Source organism: Salmo salar, chromosome ssa14, assembly GCF_905237065.1.
Source record: "Salmo salar chromosome ssa14, Ssal_v3.1, whole genome shotgun sequence".
NCBI lineage: Eukaryota > Metazoa > Chordata > Actinopteri > Salmoniformes > Salmonidae > Salmo > Salmo salar.
Window position 1 is genome coordinate 61,466,097 of NC_059455.1, and position 20,119 is coordinate 61,486,215.

Here is a 20,119-nt window from a genome sequence, read left to right on the forward strand (position 1 = left end):
ATCAGAGAATGGGGACTAAGGTGGGGTGGAACTCATCAGACAGGGGATTCAGAAATACAGGACGCAATTCAGCTGTTGGCACTGTTGCACATGTAGGAGAGAAAGGGATTGACTATGGCTAAACGAGGTTGTTTAATTTAACCTGAGTGTATAGCAAATAACTTTACCTCTGTGGAATCTACCAGGTGTGATCAGAGCTTATACCCATTCAGCTATTCCTCTCTATTTTTTGCTCATTCCTTATTCCCCCCAAAACTGTTGGAAACACTGCCCTAATTGAGCCCCTAGACCTGGGAAATTGCCGAATTTGTGCCGAGATGAATGGTCCTGGCATGGCTTTTTCGCCTAGCCAAATTAATTCTCTGGTGTGTCGTGCGCCCCTACAAACCCCATCCGTCAAAGGCTCCCTAATCGATTTATTCACAGACTCCCCATCTGCCACCACTGCGCCTCTCACTCAGTTCAGCTGGGGCCAGGGTCACGGTCCAGGGTTACGGCCCAGGTGGTGTTTTGTTGTTTTGTCTACCAAGGTGTATTGTAAGGCAAGGAATGAAACATTTCCTTATCATGTTATGTAGTTTTGTATCTAAGGGTTGATAGGGCAAAAGACACATGGCGCTGGTAGAGGGTGGTGGCTTTGGCTTGGCCCCAATTTGACAGTCTGGGCACACGCTCGTCTGGCGACTGGTGGGGCCTAATGGCGTTTTCATGGGCGGCCCCTCTGCCACTAAGGAATCCTAGTGACAGGCTGAGGGGAACATCTGCTGCCAAAAAGTCCTCTGAATTCAGCCCTGCAAATAACCAGATACTCCACCCAGAGACGGGAGGATAAGGCTTTGGTGATTTCACAGTGATTTGTAAAGTGATATAGTGCTGAGTGTATCTACCAAGCTCAGGTATCCATGAAATGTTTCCGCAACTTTTTAAAGGAAAAAGTAGACAATGAATACAAGTGTAACAGACTCTTTTAGCCAATTGTATTTTACACATCATTTGCCAACTTTTAAAACGTTTAAAGCTTTTGAATGTGGCCCAATATGCTTCAGTATCAGGGTAGGGTTTGTCTTGACGCACAAAGCAGAACAAGTGTAATGTTCTGCTTTGACTGTTTTCAGTCTGTGAACAGTTAAGCATCAAGGGCACAAAGTTCTACTTCCCCCAAACAAAAAGGAAAGCCACCTTCCTACAAGGTGCTCTGATGTTTAAAAATACTAATACCTTTACATTCCTATGCAGGCCCAGGACTCTGCAGGTGAAAACAAGCTTTTCCTATTTGGTTAAAGAATATGAGTTGCAAACACAAGCAGAGCAACACACCACTCTCTTTTTCATTACAACCCATTGAAAAAAAGTGTCCATATAATGGTAGTGGAGTAGCAACCAGGATTGCCCTCCGAGAAATAATTAGAGCCTGTTATACAAAACCCCACAGTATACCAGAGAGCCCTAGTCTCCTCCAAGGGCCACAATTGATGTTTGGTTTATGGGGGCCTCTTTATAAAGCAGCACTTCAATAAAGTATATCATCCTATTTGTGGGACTAATATGGCCCAATACGATCCTCAATTACATATAAATGACACAGCAAATTGGAAAATTAGGACAGGAGGGAAGGGTACATTTTTCACAAACAGGGTAAAACCAATTCATTAGGAGAGTGGAGACAAGGGGCAGGGTTATTGTTGTCTGTTGAAAAGCAGACTTTGAACTTGGACACCTTCATATAGTCTCATTGAAGACGGACTGCTTTCTTTTCACTAGTTATAGTTCACAATATATTACCTAAACAGTGCATGAAAACGGATTATGAGGAAAGCCTATTGGGAGTCTGGACGACAAGTCCCTGGAATTGACAGTAGGCTACAAGGACTGGTCTTTGTGTGTAGACTATTCAGTAAAACACGAATATAGCCTATGTTAAAATATGTGTTAACTTTCTCTATTATCTCTGGATATATAAACTAAAGACAGGAGGATGAACGTGGGGTGATTAAGGGGCACCTTGGCACCCTTTATCTTTCTACACTTCATGCCACTCCAAGCTATCCCTGCAGTGTCAAATATTATCATTTTGGCTGTGACAATATCTTCTTAAATGTCCTTCTATAGGGAGGTGATTATAGACCTTCTCTGTGCTTTGGATCGTCTGACACACACCTGTCTCTCCTGGCTTCTGCAGTGGATGGGTCTCAGCAGATAACTGATATAGAACTACAATGCTTGAGCAATGCTTTTAGCTGTATGTGTTTTTAAATCAAAGTGGGTATTACGCAGAGGAAAATATAGCATCTGACAATTGACTGTGTTTAGTCAAGAAACCTTACCCCTTGGACTGAAAAAATACATTAGCTAGGGGTTTCAACTCAACATAGTAGTTGATTGTATGCTGCATGGGAGAGAGAGGGTCAGAACAGAATGTGGTGAACAACAGAACTTGAACACACACACACACACACACACACACACACACACACACACACACACAGGTGGCTGCAGACAGTCCATCAGCGGGGCTGTCTCTGTGTTCTCGGTGGGTGCAGAACACCAGAACAGAACTGTGTGTACAGAAGTGCTGACCTTGCTGTAAGGAACGCCAACGGAAACCCTGTTTCACTGTCATGCATCAGAGAGTTGTCAACCTTGAGACCCTTGTGCCCGATTGGTCAGCCAGAAGACGTGAAAAGTGTCTTTAAGTGCATCCGTCTTCACCCCTATGCTGCCTGACCAGTCCTCCAGAAAACAACTACGCATCATGTGTTACGTACTTCTACCATTACAACCACGTCCTTTTCATATGATTGATAGCGTGAGTTTCTTTCTCTTCCTACCAACTGCATAACTGTCCTCTGCTGCAGCGGCTGTCATATCTCACGGACACAGCAGTCTGACCAGTAGAACCAGAACTTTTAGGGTTCATGTGAGGACATATTTGAGATCCAAATGAGTCAAGCAATTAAACCGGAAATCACACAGCATCTATCTATATGTCCTTAACAAAATATGCACTCTATGTGGTACAGTAAATTCACATCTTAAGTGGTTTAGCTGGCATGATCATTATAAATCAGTGTACACAGGTCTCTATCAATATCCTTCCATTGTTACGCATATAACCTCCCAATGTCATCGACAATGTCGTCTCACTCATCGTTTCTGTGTTCAGAGAGGGTTTATCACTGTCATGAATTCGGGACACTAACTAACATTTGGAAATGCACTGGAACAGTCAGGGGCGGACTGGGACAAAAATTCTGCATTTTAGCCACACCAGTCCACATCACCGCAAACGCAAACCCTAAAAGCCGCTGCCGCAGAGGACAGTGATGCAGTTGAGGTAGTAAGAAAACAGAGAAAGAAACTCACGCACACTGACACAGATCATGTAGCCTACTGCTGCCAATTAGGGGGATTCAGGGGAACATTTAGACACTAGGTTACTTGAAATATAGCCTAACAAGTCATTATATTGGCTTTTATAAACTGGGTGGTTCGAGCCCTGAATGCTGATTGGTTGACAGCTGTGGTATATCAGTATACCACGGCTGACAAAACATGTATTTTTACTGCTCTAATTACGTTGGTAACCAGTATATAACAGCAATAAGACACCTCTGGGGTTTGTGATATATGGCCAATATACCAGGGCTAAGGGCTATGTCCAGGCACTCCGTGTTGCGTCGTGCTAAGAACAGCCCTTAGTCGTGGTACATTGGCCATATATCCGGACGCTTATAAGAAATCCCACTATGCCCTCAGACGAACCATCAAACAAGCAAAGCGTCAATACAGGATTAAGATTGAATCCTACTACACCGGCTCTGAAGCTCGTCGGATGTGGCAGGGCTTGAAAACTATTACAGACTACAAATGGAAACCCAGACACGAGCTGCCCAGTGACGCAAGCCTACTATAGACGAGTTACATGCCTTTTATGCTCGCTTTGAGGCAAGCAACACTGAAGCATGTATGAGAGCACCAGCTGTTCTGGATGACTGTGTGATAACGCTCTCGGTAGCCGATGTGAGCAAGACCTTTAAACAGGTTAACATTCACAAAGCCGCAGGGCCAGACATATTACCAGGACGTGTACTCAAAGCATGCGCGGACCAACTTGCAAGTGTCTTCACTGACATTTTCAACCTCTCCCTGACCGAGTCTGTAATACCTACATGTTTCAAGCAGACCACAATAGTCCCTGTCCCCAAGGAAGTGAAGGTAACCTGCCTAAATGATTACCGCCCTTAGCACTCACGTAGATAGCCATGAAGTGCTTTGAAAGGCTGGCCATGGCGCACATTAACAGCATCCCCCCAGATACCCTAGACCCACTCTAATTCGCATACCGTCCCAACAGATGACGCAATCTCAATCGCACTCCACTCTGCCTTTTCCCACCTGGACAAAAGGAACACCTATGTGAGAATGCTGTTCATTGACTACAGCTCAGCGTTCAACACCATAGTGCCCACGAAGCTCATCACTAAGCTAAGGACCCTGGGACATAAATCAAATCAAATGTATTTATATAACCCTTCTTACATCAGCTGATATCTCAAAGTGCTGTACAGAAACCCTGCCTAAAACCCCAAACAGCAAGTAATGCAGGTGTAGAAGCACGGTGGCTAGGAAAAACTCCCCAGAAAGGCCAAAACCTAGGAAGAAACCTAGAGAGGAACCAGGCTATGAGGGGTGGCCAGTCCTCTTCTGGCTGTGCTGGGTGGAGATTATAACAGAACATGGCCAAGATGTTCAAATGTTCATAAATGACCAGCATGGTCAAATAATAATAATCACAGTGGTTGTTGAGGGTGCAACAGGCCAACACCTCAGGAGTAAATGTCAGTTGGCTTTTCATAGCCGATCATTGAGAGTATCTCTACCGCTCCTGCTGTCTCTAGAGAGTTGAAAACAGCAGGTCTGGGACAGGTAGCACGTCCGGTGAACAGGTCAGGGTTCCATAGCCGCAGGCAGAACAGTTGAAACTGGAGCAGCAGCACGGCCAGGTGGACTGGGGACAGCAAGGAGTCATCATGCAGGTAGTCCTGAGGCATGGTCCTAGAGCTCAGGTCCTCCAAGAGAGAGAAAGAGAGCATACTTAAATTCACACAGGACACCGAATAAGACAGGAGAAATACTCCAGACATAACAGACTGACCCTAGCCCCCCGACACATAAACTACTGCAACATAAATACTGGAGGCTGAGACAGGAGGGGTCAGGAGACACTGTGGCCCCATCCGATGATACCCCCGGACAGGGCCAAACAGGCAGGATATAACCCCACCCACTTTGCCAAAGCACAGCCCCCACACCACTAGAGGGATATCTTCAATCACCAACTTACCATCCTGAGACAAGGCCGAGTATAGCCCACAAAGATCTCCGCCACGGCACAATGCAAGGAGGGGCGCCAACCCAGACAGGAAGACCATGTTAGTGACTCAACCCACTCAAGTGACGCACCCCTCCTAGGGACGGCATGGAAGAGCACCAGTAAGCCAGTGACTCAGCCCCTGTAATAGGGTTAGAGGCAGAGAATCCCAGTGGAGAGAGGGGAACCAGCCAGGCAGAGACAGCAAGGGCGGTTCGTTGCTCCAGAGCCTTTCCGTTCACCTTCACACTCCTGGGCCAGACTGCACTCAATCATAGGACCTACTGAAGAGATGAGTCTTCAGTAAAGACTTAAAGGTTGAGACCGAGTCTGCGTCTCTCACATGGGTAGGCAGACCATTCCATAAAAATTGAGCTCTATAGGAGAAAGCCCTGCCTCCAGCTGTTTGCTTAGAAATTCTAGGGACAATTAGGAGGCCTGCGTCTTGTGACCGTAGCGTACGTGTAGGTATGTACGACAGGACCAAATCGGAAAGATAGGTAGGAGCAAGCGCATGTAATGCTTTGTAGGTTAACAGTAAAACCTTAATCAGCCCTTGCCTTAACAGGAAGCCAGTGTAGGGAGGCTAGCACTGGAGTAAAATGATCACATTTTTTGGTTGTAGTCAGGATTCTAGCAGCCGTATTTAGCACTAACTGAAGTTTATTTATTGCTTTATCCGGGTAGCCAGAAAGTAGAGCATTGCAGTAGTCCAACCTAGAAGTAACAAAAGCATGGATACATTTTTCTGCATCATTTTTTAACAGAAATGTTCTGATTTTTGCAATGTTACGTAGATGGAAAAAAGCTGTCCTTGAAACTGTCGTGATATGTTCTTCAAAAGAGAGATCAGGGTCCAGAGTAATGCCGAGGTCCTTCACAGTTTTATTTGAGACGACTGTACAACCATCAAGATGAATTGTCAGATTCAACAGAAGATCTCTTTGTTTCTTGGGACCTAGAACAAGCATCTCTGTTTTGTCCGAGTTTAAAAGTTGAAAGTTTGTAGCCATCCACTTCCTTATGTCTGAAACACAGGCTTCTAGCGAGGGCAATTTTGTGGCTTCACCATGTTTCATTGAAATGTACAGCTGTGTGTCATCCGCATAGCAGTGAAATGTAACATTATGTTTTCGAATGACATCCCCAAGAGGTAAAATATATAGTGGAAACAATAGTGGTCCTAAAACGGAACCTTGAGGAACACAAAAATGTACAGTTGATTTGTCAGAGGACAAACCATTCACAGAGACAAACTGATATCTTTCCGACAGATAAGATCTAAACCAGGCCAGAACTTGTCCGTGTAGACCAATTTGGGTTTCCAATCTCTCCAAAAGAATGTGGTGATCGATGGTAACAAAAGCATCACCGACAACGATAACACCTCCCTCCGCAAAAGGGTAGGCAACAACACGTCTGCCACACTGATCCTCAACACTGGGGCCCCTCAGGGGTGTGTACTTAGTCCCCGCCTGTACTCCCTGTTCACCCACGACTGCGTGGCCAAACACGACTCCAACACCATCATTACGTTTGCTGATGACACAACAGTGGTAGGCCTGATCACTGACAACGATGTGACAGTCTATAGGAAGGAGGTCAGAGAACTGGCAGTGTGGTGCTAGGACAACAACCTCTCAATGTGAGCAAGACAAAGGAGCTGATCGTGGACTACAGAAAAAGGCGGGCCGAACAGGCCCCCATTAACATCGACGTGGCTGTAGTGGAGCAGGTAGAGAATTTCAAGTTCCTTGGTGTCCACATCACCAATGAACTATCATGGTCCAAGAGGTCACGACAAAACCTTTTCCCCCCTCAGGAGACTGAAAAGATTTGGCATGGGTCCCCAGATCCTTAAAAACTTCTACGGCTGCACGATCGAGAGTATCCTGACCGGTTGCATGACCGCCTGGTATGGCATCTGATCGTAAGGCGCTACAGAGTGTAGTGCGTATGGCCCAGTACATCACTGGGGCCAAGCTTCCTGCCATCCTGGACCTATATAATAGGCAGTGTCAGAGGAAAGCCCATAAAATTGTCAGAGACTCCAGTCACCAAAGTCACAGAATGATTTCTCTGCTTTTTCGTCACTGAAGGCTGGAAAGTCCTGCCTATTTAATTCGCTGAAAGGCCTGTCACTTCTTGGCAGAAAGATACGTATACGCTCAACCACACTGTCAAACAAAGGACAATGATAGAAATCTATCCGCATCCACATAAACTACTCCTGGCATCGTTCTATGACACTGAAGGTTTTTATATGGAATTCTGTAGAATAAAACAGAAAGAGAGAGACTTCCAGTTCCTTAATATAGCCATTGGCTGTATTTTACAGCCAAAACATTAAGGAACTGTCACTCTCTCTCTCCTCTCTCTCTCTCTCTTTTCTTCTATTGAATTATTTGTAGGCTAATATTTAAACACTTAGCTAAGTGGGCTGGGGGCATATGACATGCGCTAATTTGAAATATGTAGTTTGGCTGTTATAAGGAATTACAGTGCCTATAGAAAGTCTACAGTCCCTTGAACTTTTTTAACATTTTAATACATTAAAATTGTATCTGAAAAGGAATTAAATTAGATGTTAAAAGTAAGTTATACAAAATGTATAAAATTAAGAAACATAAATAAAAACTTCAATATCATAATTGGATAAGTCTCCACCCGCATCTGTGGTGAAATGTGGCAGAGCTAGAGCGGTGTTTGTCAGACCATGAGACATTCTGAAAATCGTCCTTCTCACAAAATCGTCTGTTTGGCCAACAAACTATTATGAAAATATTCTGGAATGATGAGACTCTCACAAACACGATGGGGTTCTCCGTTTTGCTCTACGACCCCCACAAGCGTCTTGAGACTCAGCAGAAGTAGGTACAGCCGATCTGCCAACTTCTGTTTGTAGCATCCGAACAGTTTACATTCACATTTGCATTTTTGTCATTTAGCAGACGCTCTTATCCACGCCGACTTACAGGAGCAAGTTTGGGCTACACACTAATGCGACCTCTCTGTGGAAAGGTGACTCTCACGAACACAGACAGTACATGTCAGTTTTTCTCTAGGACGCCCAATGGCCTCACAAGACTCGTCTGAAGGTCCCCCAGTACCAGCTGAAAAAATGAATGGAAGTATATATAGAGACTGTTTAGTACCAAAAATAAGGGATTAAATACAGTACATGTAAAAAAATAAATGTTTCCTTATATCTCTCAGATATAGGGCAGACACTTCAGAACAAACTTCCTTTAGATTTTTCAGGGGGGGGCTATCTTTTGTTCCATGTAGTGAATCTGTTATTCAATGTGTTTGTATGGGCTAATAGCGGTAAAGCCAAATAAAATGTTTCATCAAATAGTTTTTGTATATTTTCTTTTGATAATTGAAGGGGTCTTAAAATTCTAAATCAAATAGCAAAATTATCCTTGGTGTAACCTTCTTAAAACAATTCCACATAGCTTATTAGAACCCAGGGTTAGGTTTTCAGAAGACTGAGGTGGGTTTTCCTCTAACTTTTTACCTGGGCTTTGCTCCTTTCATATTTATTTTGATCCTAACAAACTCCCCACTCCCCAGAACATGATTCTGCCACTGCTACCACTATATACTGTATACTGTGAATAACTAGCTTACTAACATTTACAAATGTGGGAGTAATGTTTAATACATTATGAGCAAACCGTTTGTAAATGCCTTATAAATGGTTTATTGTGGACACTTACAATAAATTGTTACCCTAGGATGTTGCTGGGCCCAGCTCAGACAGTGTGTTCCTGTGGACTTCTGGTCCCAGTGATGTTTAGCAGCACAGACATCTCATCTGCTGCTGCAGCAGTCAGTAATTGTTCTTCTTTATCTAATAAATATGTTTATTAATTCACAACTAGGATGTTGCTGGGCCCAGCACAGGCACTGTGGTCCCCTGGTCTTCTAGTACCAGTGCTGTGTGAAAGGATGCTGGGCTTAGCAGAGACAGCTCAGAGGTGAGTGCAGTGGAGGTAGGAGGAAAACAGAGAGACACAGATGTACTGGCAGTTCTATATGTAATATCAATTGACACTTAGGAGTGACAGACAGACAGAAACAGTGTGACAGCAGAGAAGATGCAGAGACAGACTGCACAACAGGGAGGCAAAAAGGCACATTTTTAGTGGTGAGTCTCCAGTTCTCCAGTTGTGCTTTTACATGTTGTATTTGTCTTAAACATGAGCTGGTTTAAAAGGAGGAGGACTATGTTTCACCAGCCACTGGTATAGTAAAAGCTTAGGAATGCTGTACTATAGTGTACTGCTGAAATACTCAACTGGCGGACTGTGGAACGGGGTCAATATGGACCGCGGTTCCCGAGGTGTGGCTAAAATGCCAGGGTTGAATTTTTATCCCAGTCCGCCCCTGATTGTTCCAGTGCATTTCCCAATGTGAGTTAGTGTCCCTAATACATGACAATGATAAACCCTCTCTGAACACAGAAACGATGAGTGAGACGACATTGTCAATGACATTGGGAGGTTATATGCGTAACAATGGAAGGATATTGATAGAGACCTGTGTGCACTGATTTATAATGATCATGCCAGCTAAACCACTTAAGATGTGAATTTACTGTACCACATAGAGTGCATATATTATTAAGGTCATATAGATAGCTGCTGTGTGATTTCCGGTTTAGTTGCTTGACTCATATGGATCTCAAATATGGCGTCAGATGAACCCACTGATCCCTCCCCCTTCATCAGTCTCTAACTAACATACAGAGACCAGCTGATGTCTCACATGTCAACCCTTACAATGTACATACCTGGCGGTGTTAAGCACACCCCTTACTGTAGTGTCTGAGGGTCACGTGAGTTGCAGAGGAGGGGCACTGTAAGGGCCACAGACGGCTAACCAGCTTGAGTCGGGGGTTCTGGACCGAGGCTCCTGTCGACCAAACAACCCTGCTGGGCTCCCAGGAGCACTCAATCTCTCACACCATCTGCTGGGTTGTTTTTCCTCCTGCACTAGGGAAACTGGAGGGGGGAGTGGTCCAATTGACAGATGAAGGGCAGCCATTTTGGTTCTAGGCCAGAACAACTCCACTACTCCTCCATCCTGGTGCTGAGCGACTGTGTCTCAATCACTCAAACAGTGTTCATACACATGTCACGGGGCAATGAGTTTGTCCTGTCATGTTTGAGGGAGTTTGGTATTGGCATTCAAGGATTTGAATGGCAGGTTTGGGAAGAGTTGAGTCCCACCCCACCCTTCACAAGTGTAGAAATAAACAAAAAGTAAGATGGCACTGTGAAGCTAATGACATTTTAGTGACCTTGCAAATGACAGGTGGTTACACTTGATGCTCAACATTAGACAACTACAAAACACAATTTAACTCCATGAAATAAATCACTGTCATAATGCCAACTCTCATAAGGCACATATAACAACAAAAAAAACTAATTTTGAGGCGCATTCAACTGTGCTACCACAAATTACTGAAAGGGCCTAAAGGCTTGACTCTACAAAGCTTGTTTATCTTTCTTTTAGGTAAATATTTGTGCATTCAATTTCATCATATAGTTGCATAGAGTCAATATCCTGGCCTATGTAAAACATACGATGTCTGTAAAATGTATGTAGGGTCAGAAATTTTGTGAAATAGTACAGTTACAAATAGAAATCAAACTGGATGGACTAAAAACAATCAAAATATAACTATTTTAAAATAGATTGTGTCTGTAAAATGTGTATAATATGTATAAACTGAAGGTAGATGTCACGTCCTGACCAGTAAAAGGAGTTATTTGTTATTGTAGTTTGGTCAGGGCGTGGCAGGGGGTGTTTGGTTTGTGTGTTTCGGGGGTTTTGGTTTATGTTCTATGTGGGTTTTCTAGTTTTTCTATTTCTATGTTAGTTTTGGGAACGACCTCCAATTAGAAGCAGCTGGTTGTCGTTGCTTCTAATTGGAGGCCATATTTAATTGGGTATATTTTCTCTTGTGTTTGTGTGTGGTTGTTCCATGTATAGTCTTAGTACCGTACAGGACTGTTTTTCGGCGTTGTTTTGGTCAGTGTTAATTTCTTTAATAAATCAAGAAGATGATTCACATCCCTGCTGCAGTTTGGTCCGATCATTACGACGCTTATGACAGTAGAAGCCTAAGTGTTACTGTTTATTAGTTTACTCCAATTGGGGGAAGGGTGGTAGGGTTTGTGGGGAATAATAAAGGTATATTAAAAAAAAAGTATGTATATCTATATAGGTATGTGTACGTATATATGTTTATATGTATGGGTATGTATGTATATGGATATATATATATGTGAAATTTATTGTCAATCAGTGTTGCTTCCTAAGTGGACAGTTTGATTTCACAGAAGTGTGATTGACTTGGAGTTACATTGTGTTGTTTAAGTGTTCCCTTTATTTTTTTGAGCAGTGTATTTACCAAAAAAAAAGATATGGGGGATTGGAAATGATGCAATTACATTGATGGAAGCAACAATCTTTCCGCAATATTAAGCTGATCCACCACTAAAATTTAAAAATAAATATCCTGGCCTGGGATATGAACAACGTCAAACAGTGGCACAACTCATGTAATAAGAAACTCCGTGTTAGCTGTCTCCCTATACTCCGTATTGGGGCTGTGAAAAAATCCCTTTAATATGGTTCTCCTCACCTTCCTCCAGTCCCCCGAGATTCTATACAACGCAGCTTACCCTATCTTCTGAGTAATCAAAACAATAAAAGCTTTTACTCTTATCTGAACAAGACAAAAACTGCTTTATATATATACTGTACCTTCAACAGAAAGACTTCAAAAGTTCCTGTCATTCGCATGGCAGGATTTTCCTTCAATTTTTATTAAAATGCTCTACCCTTGTCAGTGCAAATGCATATTACAGAGGAAGATGTAACACTGAATAATCCACTTTGAGATAAAATGTACTAAATAGTCTGACATAGAAGAAAGAAATATACGCTTCATGGCTTATTGGGCTCCATGTCTGGAGAGAAAGGACCCACATTTCACCAGTCAGTTTAGTCATTGCTCTTGTAACCTAGTCTCTATAGGTCACTCATTTTACAGGTTTGTAACAAGTCAAGTCACAGTTTACAGCAGCATTACTTAATAATGTAGCTAGAAATTACATGCTGCTTACCAAAGTAGTAAACAGCAACTTGGTAGGTCTCTTGGTAGCTGTCATTGTATTAAAAAATAATCACGTTGGTTTCTCCTTTTGGACCACCACAGAGTTTTCCTGTGTAAAAGGAATACCCAGCAGCTCCTTTATGAGAAAAGACTGCCACAAACGATGTCAGGGTGTACAGAGGGCGGTTTGCGGAAGAATAAACATGTTATTCACAAGATTGCATTGAAATAGATAGCCCTGATCCAACACAACACATGATGCTTCAAATGATTTCCCGCCCTATATACAGTAGACACTACTCAGAGCCAATAAACCCACGAATATCAACTCAGTCAGGTGTGGCATCATATACCCCACTGTGTACAACCTGCTGATATGAATGCGACCCCAGTTAGGTTGCATAAATGTTTTAATTTGTTCGAGAATGATGCCTGGGGCTACATGTTCCGATAGGTAACGTATGCCAAAGGGGGTTTTGGCAAATTGGGGTGATGTGAGATGACCTTGTTGGTTTTGGCAGAGAGGGCTTACTTTCAAAATGATAGATAAATTAAAACAAAATGAGCATCGCATCGGACAGAAACCTACCTCCGTGTGGCCTTGGGGTGTGATGGATGGAGAGCCTCCTGCGGTGGATATTTTCGCACGCTCGCCATGGTGCTGGCGCGTGGAGTAGGCGACATTGTCCTGATGAAGGTCATCTGAAATTGAAGTGTCCAATTCACGTTGTGAAATGGAACACCTTTTGTCACCATGAACAATAATGAGGAAAAAAATACAAACGCTGTTTTAGCAAATTTTCTAAAACCTCGCTGAATGAAAAGGATTTGAAAAACTTTTTGGCAGACCCGGCGCCAGAACGAATCAGTTGGACGGGCCTTTGATTTCCATAGGCAGGCCCATTTTTTTCACAGGACTTCCAATGTGTGCTCGGATCCTGGGACTGAAAGACCTCTCGGCAGAGGAGTTGCATGGAGTATTTTCACAAGCCGTACCACCGTCCTAGGTCATAGAGCCTGAGAAGGGAGATATGCAGATTTGAAGGAAGTAATGGGAGTTTTGGGGTTTTGGTTTTGTCAATGTGCTTTTTTAATTGTTTTATTTGGGGTGGTTTAATATTCCCTATCATGTATGGGTTTTATTTTTTACTCGTTTTCTTTTAACCCCATCCAGGTGGTGTCCGTAATGCACATTTTTGTGTTGTAGTCTGCCATAAAACCCACAAAAGAACAGCCGGTGACAGCTCTCCATCCGACAAACTGTGATCAGGTAAAGTGTGTGTATATATATATATATATATATATATATATAAAAAAAAATTGTATTCTAACCATTTAGTTATAGAAACATGATACCATCAATGGAAGCTGTAAAATGACTCCCACGTTAGAACACAGCTAGCTCGCTAATAGATCTGTTGCTAGCTAGCAGGAGCTGATAGCTTTAGCACTACCTACTGTAGCATGTCATTCTGGGACAAGGAGCGTTTTAGCTGAGTTTATTTCAAGTAATAATTTAAGACTACAAAAATCTATTGGACAAGTAGTGTAAAGCTAATACAATCGTCAAGGCAGGACACACACATTACATTCATACTGACAAATAAGAAATGTCAAATCGTCCGTGTCAATAGTTGGAGTACGATGATTGCAGAGCACCCTGCCTCAGACTGTCAGGACGTTCAATGTCTAGCTCACAAACTACATTCCTTTGCTGTGATTTCTTTTATTCATTCTTGTCTCTCACTTTTGTCTCACATGATCTATTCAGCTCTCCTGTGTCCTGCTCCCAGAGATCAACCAAGTGCTATTCACCAAGCATGGACTGATTCACTTGTGAGGAGACTGCAGTTTGAACTAGCTCTGCCGTCACTACTGTATTTAGGCATTGGGACCATATGTGCATTTGCCTGTTGCCTTTTCTTTGTGGGTTTAGTCTTATGCAGTTTAGTGCATTTTAGAGTTGGAAAACACCAACTACAGATTTACGTGCTTGTTTGAGCATCTCAAAGACTACATTCAATAAATAATCAGTTAACAGGTGATAAAAAATATTGTTTTACAATTGTAACATGCAGTGAATTATATTGTCTCAATCAGGAGCCCAGGCTTTTGACATAGATTGTAGAGTTCTCGGCTCTGGACTACACAAGTTTTAGATTGCATTCTGCTAAGGCACTTGTCTCTCTCTTCATTTACATTTACATTTAAGTCATTTAGCAGACGCTCTTATCCAGAGCGACTTACAAATTGGTGCATTCACCTTATGATATCCAGTGGAACAACCACTTTACAATAGTGCATCTAAATCTTTTAAGGGGGGGGTTAGAAGGATTACTTTATCCTATCCTAGGTATTCCTTAACCTGTTATGGCTAGGGGGCAGTATTTTCACAGCCGGATAAAAAACGTACCCGATTTAATCTGATTATTACTCCTGCCCAGAAACTAGAATATGCATATAATTATTAGCTTTGGATAGAAAACACTCGAAAAGTTTCTAAAACTGTTTGAATGGTGTCTGTGAGTATAACAGAACTCATTTGGCAGGCCAAAACCTGAGAAGATTCCATGTAGGAAGTGCCCTGTCTGACAATTTCTTGCCCTTCTTGATTATCTCTATCCATTACAGAGGATCTCTGCTGTTACGTGACACTTCCTACGGCTCCCATGGGCTCTCAGAAGGCGGCAAAAAGCTGAATCGTGGCTTTGCAGGCTCTGGCTGAAAAAAAGTAGCGCGTTTGGATAGTGGCTGGTTACAGTACTGTGAGACTCAGGCTCGTGCCCGCGTCGACCCCATGCTTTGTTTTCTTTCGTCTGTTTACCTAAACGCAGATTCCCGGTCGGAATATTATCGCTTTTTTTATGAGAAAAATGGCATAAAAATTGATTTTAAACAGCGGTTGACATGCTTCGAAGTACAGTATGGAATATTTAGAAATCTTTTGTCACGAAATGCGCCATGCTCGTGACCCTTATTTACACTTCGGATAGTGTCTTGAACGCACGAACAAAACGCCGCTGTTTGGATATAACTATGGATTATTTTGAACCAAACCAACATTTGTTATTGAAGTAGCAGTCCTGGGAGTGCATTCTGACGAAGACAGCAAAGGTAATAACATTTTTCTTATAGTAAATCTGACTTTGATGAGTGCTACATTTGCTGGGTGTCTAAATAGCTAGCCGTGATGGCTGGGCTATCTACTCAGAATATTGCAAAATGTGCTTTCACCGAAAAGCTATTTTAAAATCGGACACCTCGATTGCACAAAGGAGTTCTGTATCTATAATTCTTAAAATTATTGTTATGTTTTCGTGAACGTTTATCGTGAGTAATTTAGTAAATTCACCGGAGGTTTGCGGGGGTATGCTAGTTCTGAACGTCACATGCTAATGTAAAAAGCTGGTTTTTGATATAAATATGAACTTGATTGAACAAAACATGCATGTATTGTATAACATAATGTCCTAGGTGTGTCATCTGATGAAGATCATCAAAGGTTAGTGCTGCATTTAGCTGTGGTTTTGTTGTTTGTGACATTATATGCTAGCTTGAAAAATGGGTGTCTGATTATTTCTGGCTGGGTACTCTGCTGACATAATCTAATGTTTTGCTTTCGCTGTAAAGCCTTTTTGAAATCGGACAGTGTGGTTAGATAAAGGAGAGTCTTGTCTTTAAAATGCTGTGAAATACTCATATTTTTGAAAAATGGAAGTTTTTGTATTTTAGAGGAATTTGTAATTCGCGCCACGCCCATCATTGGATATTGGAGCAGGTGTTCCGCTAGCGGAACGTCTAGATGTAAGAGGTTAAAGAGGTGGGGTTTCAGGTGTCTCCGGAAGGTGGTGATTGACTCCGCTGTCCTGGCGTCGTGAGGGAGCTTGTTCCACCATTGGGGTGCCAGAGCAGCGAACAGTTTTGACTGGGCTGAGCGGGAACTGTGCTTCCTCAGAGGTAGGGAGGCGAGCAGACCAGAGGTGGATGAACGCAGTGCCCTTGTTTGGGTGTAGGGCCTGATCAGAGCCTGAAGGTACGGAGGTGCCGTTCCCCTCACAGCTCCGTAGGCAAGCACCATGGTCTTGTAGCGGATGCGAGCTTCAACTGGAAGCCAGTGGAGAGAGCGGAGGAGCGGGGTGACGTGAGAGAACTTGGGAAGGTTGAACACCAGACGGGCTGCGGCGTTCTGGATGAGTTGTAGGGGTTTAATGGCACAGGCAGGGAGCCCAGCCAACAGCGAGTTGCAGTAATCCAGACGGGAGATGACAAGTGCCTGGATTAGGACCTGTGCCACTTCCTGTGTGAGGCAGGGTTGTACTCTGCGAATGTTGTAGAGCATGAACCTACAGGATCGGGTCACCGCCTTGATGTTAGTGGAGAACGACAGGGTGTTATCCAGGGTCATGCCAAGGTTCTTAGCACTCTGGGAGGAGGACACAATGGAGTTGTCAACCGTGATGGCGAGATCATGGAACGGGCAGTCCTTCCCCGGGAGGAAGAGCAGCTCCGTCTTGCCGAGGTTCAGCTTGAGGTGGTGATCCGTCATCCACACTGATATGTCTGCCAGACATGCAGAGATGCGATTCGCCACCTGGTTATCAGAAGGGGGAAAGGAGAAGATTCATTGTGTGTCGTCTGCAAAGCAATGATAGGAGAGACCATGTGAGGATATGGCAGAGCCAAGTGACTTGGTGTATAGCGAGAATAGGAGAGTGCATAGAACAGAGCCCTGGGGGACACCAGTGGTGAGAGCACGTGGTGCGGAGACAGATTCTCGCCACGCCACCTGGTAGGAGCGACCTGTCAGGTAGGACGCAATCCAAGAACCCCCTGACCCCCTGCCAGGTTATGTCCCCCCCACTTCTAAAACCAACGTTGCACCCCTGCACTCCAGCACAGTAGGTGATGATGTATACACCTTAAAAGTTGAATGTGATCCGCCAACTCAATCCCGAAGAAGAAGAAGAAGAAGGGAACGCCTACTCTGTGAAGTGCGTGTGTGCAGTAACTCAATTCACCCTTGTGCTCCTTCTACACAAAGCCATTTTTTGAAACTTTGGCAAAGGGTAAAGTCTTCAAAATGCAGACAAATTTGTTTGTTAGAGATTTTAGTTTTGGAAAAAGAAAACTGTATGGAGATCAAATGTTTCATCAATGAGAATATTTGCAGAATGTAGTCCAAAATCAATCTCGCTCCATCTTCTCCCACTGCCGGCCACTGGGCTTCCTCTCATCACCATATTTGGTAGTCTGTGGAAACGCCAACCGGATGCTTCACATTTATACATCCGGTGAAATATCTGTCTCATTGTTCTATCTGTGCTATAGGCCTACTAGGTGGTGGGCCGAAGTCGAAAACATGAAGTTGGTCGAACCCCGTCATGGGAGGAGATGTTTTTTTTTTGTATATGACAGTAAATCATTCTTATGATGACTATGAAATGTGTTGGCACCTTCAATTCTTGCACATTTTCTCATAAAAAGTATATTTCAACACTGTCTACACAGGAAAATTTGCCAAACTGCTAAACTTGGAACCAATCAAAACTCCCGTACAAACCCAACGTAATGAAGGCAGGCAATAGCCTGCTTCTATCAACGATGTAAACACAGCCTTTTGTGAAAACGCAAGCTGCTGTCTGATGAAGAGGAACAGATACTGAAATAAGATAAATATCTGTTTTCGAGTGCACTTGAAATATGCAGGATGCAATACGAATTGTCTTGATCGTATGAAGTTGTAACTTTGTTGACCATTTAGCAAATTTATCGAAAGCTAGCCAATGTTACAGTTTAACTAGCCTAGCCAGCTACTGTAAATGTCTGTTAAATTAGCTATCGCTCTGTCAGTGAGTAAAATAATTTTTTGCACGTTTTGGCATGATTATACACAACATGACCAAAGGTATGTGGACACGTGGTCGTCAAACATCTCATTCCAAAATCATGTCAGCTACATCAGTCAGCTACATTGGTGACAAGGGTGGGATCCTTTCATATGCCTATGGGGCCTGGGCATGCGTTGATGGCAGTTCTACAGTCTCCATCAGAGGCCCGGGCTTTTGGCATAGATGGTTAAAGCTCTCATTTCCGGACTGCAACATAGAAAGATTGTGCCCTCCACGGCACTAGATATACATTGATTGGTAGGATACACTATATATACAAAAGTATGTGGACATCCCTTCAAATTAGTGGATTTGACTATTTCAGCCACACCCATTGCTGACAGGTGTATAAAATCGATGGCACAGCCATGCAATCTCCATAGCTACATTGGCAGTGGAATGGCCTTACTGAGGAGCTCAGTGACTTTCAACGTGGCACCGTCATAGGAGGCCACCATTCCAACAAGTCAGTTCTTCAAATTTCTGCCCTGCTAGAGCTGCCCCGGTCAACTGTAAGTGCTGTTGTTGTGAAGTGGAAAGGTCTAGGAGCAACAACGGCTCAGCTGCAAGGTGGTAGGCCACACAAGCTCACAGAACGGGACCGCCGAGTGCTGAAGCACGTAGCGCGTAAAAATCGTCTGTCCGCTGTTGCAACACTCACTACTGGGTTCCAAACTGCCTCTGGAAGCAACGTCAGCACAATAACTGTTTGTTGGGAGCTTCATGAAAAGGGTTTCCATGGCCGAGCAGCCGCACAAGCCTAAGATCACCATGCGCAATGCCAAGCGTCGGCTGGAGTAGTGTAAAGTGTGCCATCATTGAACTCTGGAGCAGTGGAAATGCGTTCTCTGGAATGATGAATCACGCTTCACCATCTGGAAGTCCGATAGACTAATCTGAGTTTCGCGGATGCCAGGAGAATGCTACCTGCCCAAATGCATAGTGCCAACCTTAAAGTTTGGTGGAGGAGGAATAATCGTCTGGGGCTGTTTTTCATGGTTTGGGCTAGGCCCCTTAGTTCGAGTGAAGGGAAATCTTAACACTACAGCATACAATAACATTCTAGACAATTCTGTGCTTGCAGCTTTGCGGCAACAGTTTTAGGAAGGCCCTTTCCTGTTTCAGCGTGACAATGCCCCAGTGCACAAAGCGAGGTCCATACAGAAATGTTTTTTCGAGATCAGTGTGGAAGAACTTGACTGGCCTGCACAGAGCCCTCACCTCAACCCCATTGAACACCTTTGGGATGAATTGGAACACCAATTGCGAGTCAGGCCTAATCGCCGAACATCAGTGCCCGACCTTACTTACAGTATGCTCTTGTGGCTGAATGGAAGCCAGTCCCCACAGCACTGTTCCAACATCTAGTGGAAAGCCTTCCCAGAAGTGTGGAGGCTATTATAGCAGCAAAGGGGGGATCAACTCAGTATTAATGCACATGATTTTCGAATGAGATGTTTGACGACCACGTGTCCACATACCTTTGGTCATGTTGTGTATAATCATGCCAAAACGTGCTAAAAATTATTTTACTCACTGACAGAGCGATAGCTAATTTAACAGACATTTACAGTAGCTGGCTAGGCTAGTTAAACTGTAACATTGGCTAGCTTTCGATAAATTTGCTAAATGGTCAACAAAGTTACAACTTCATACGATCAAGACAATTCGTATTGCATCCAGCATATTTCAAGTGCACTCGAAAACAGATATTTATCTTATTTC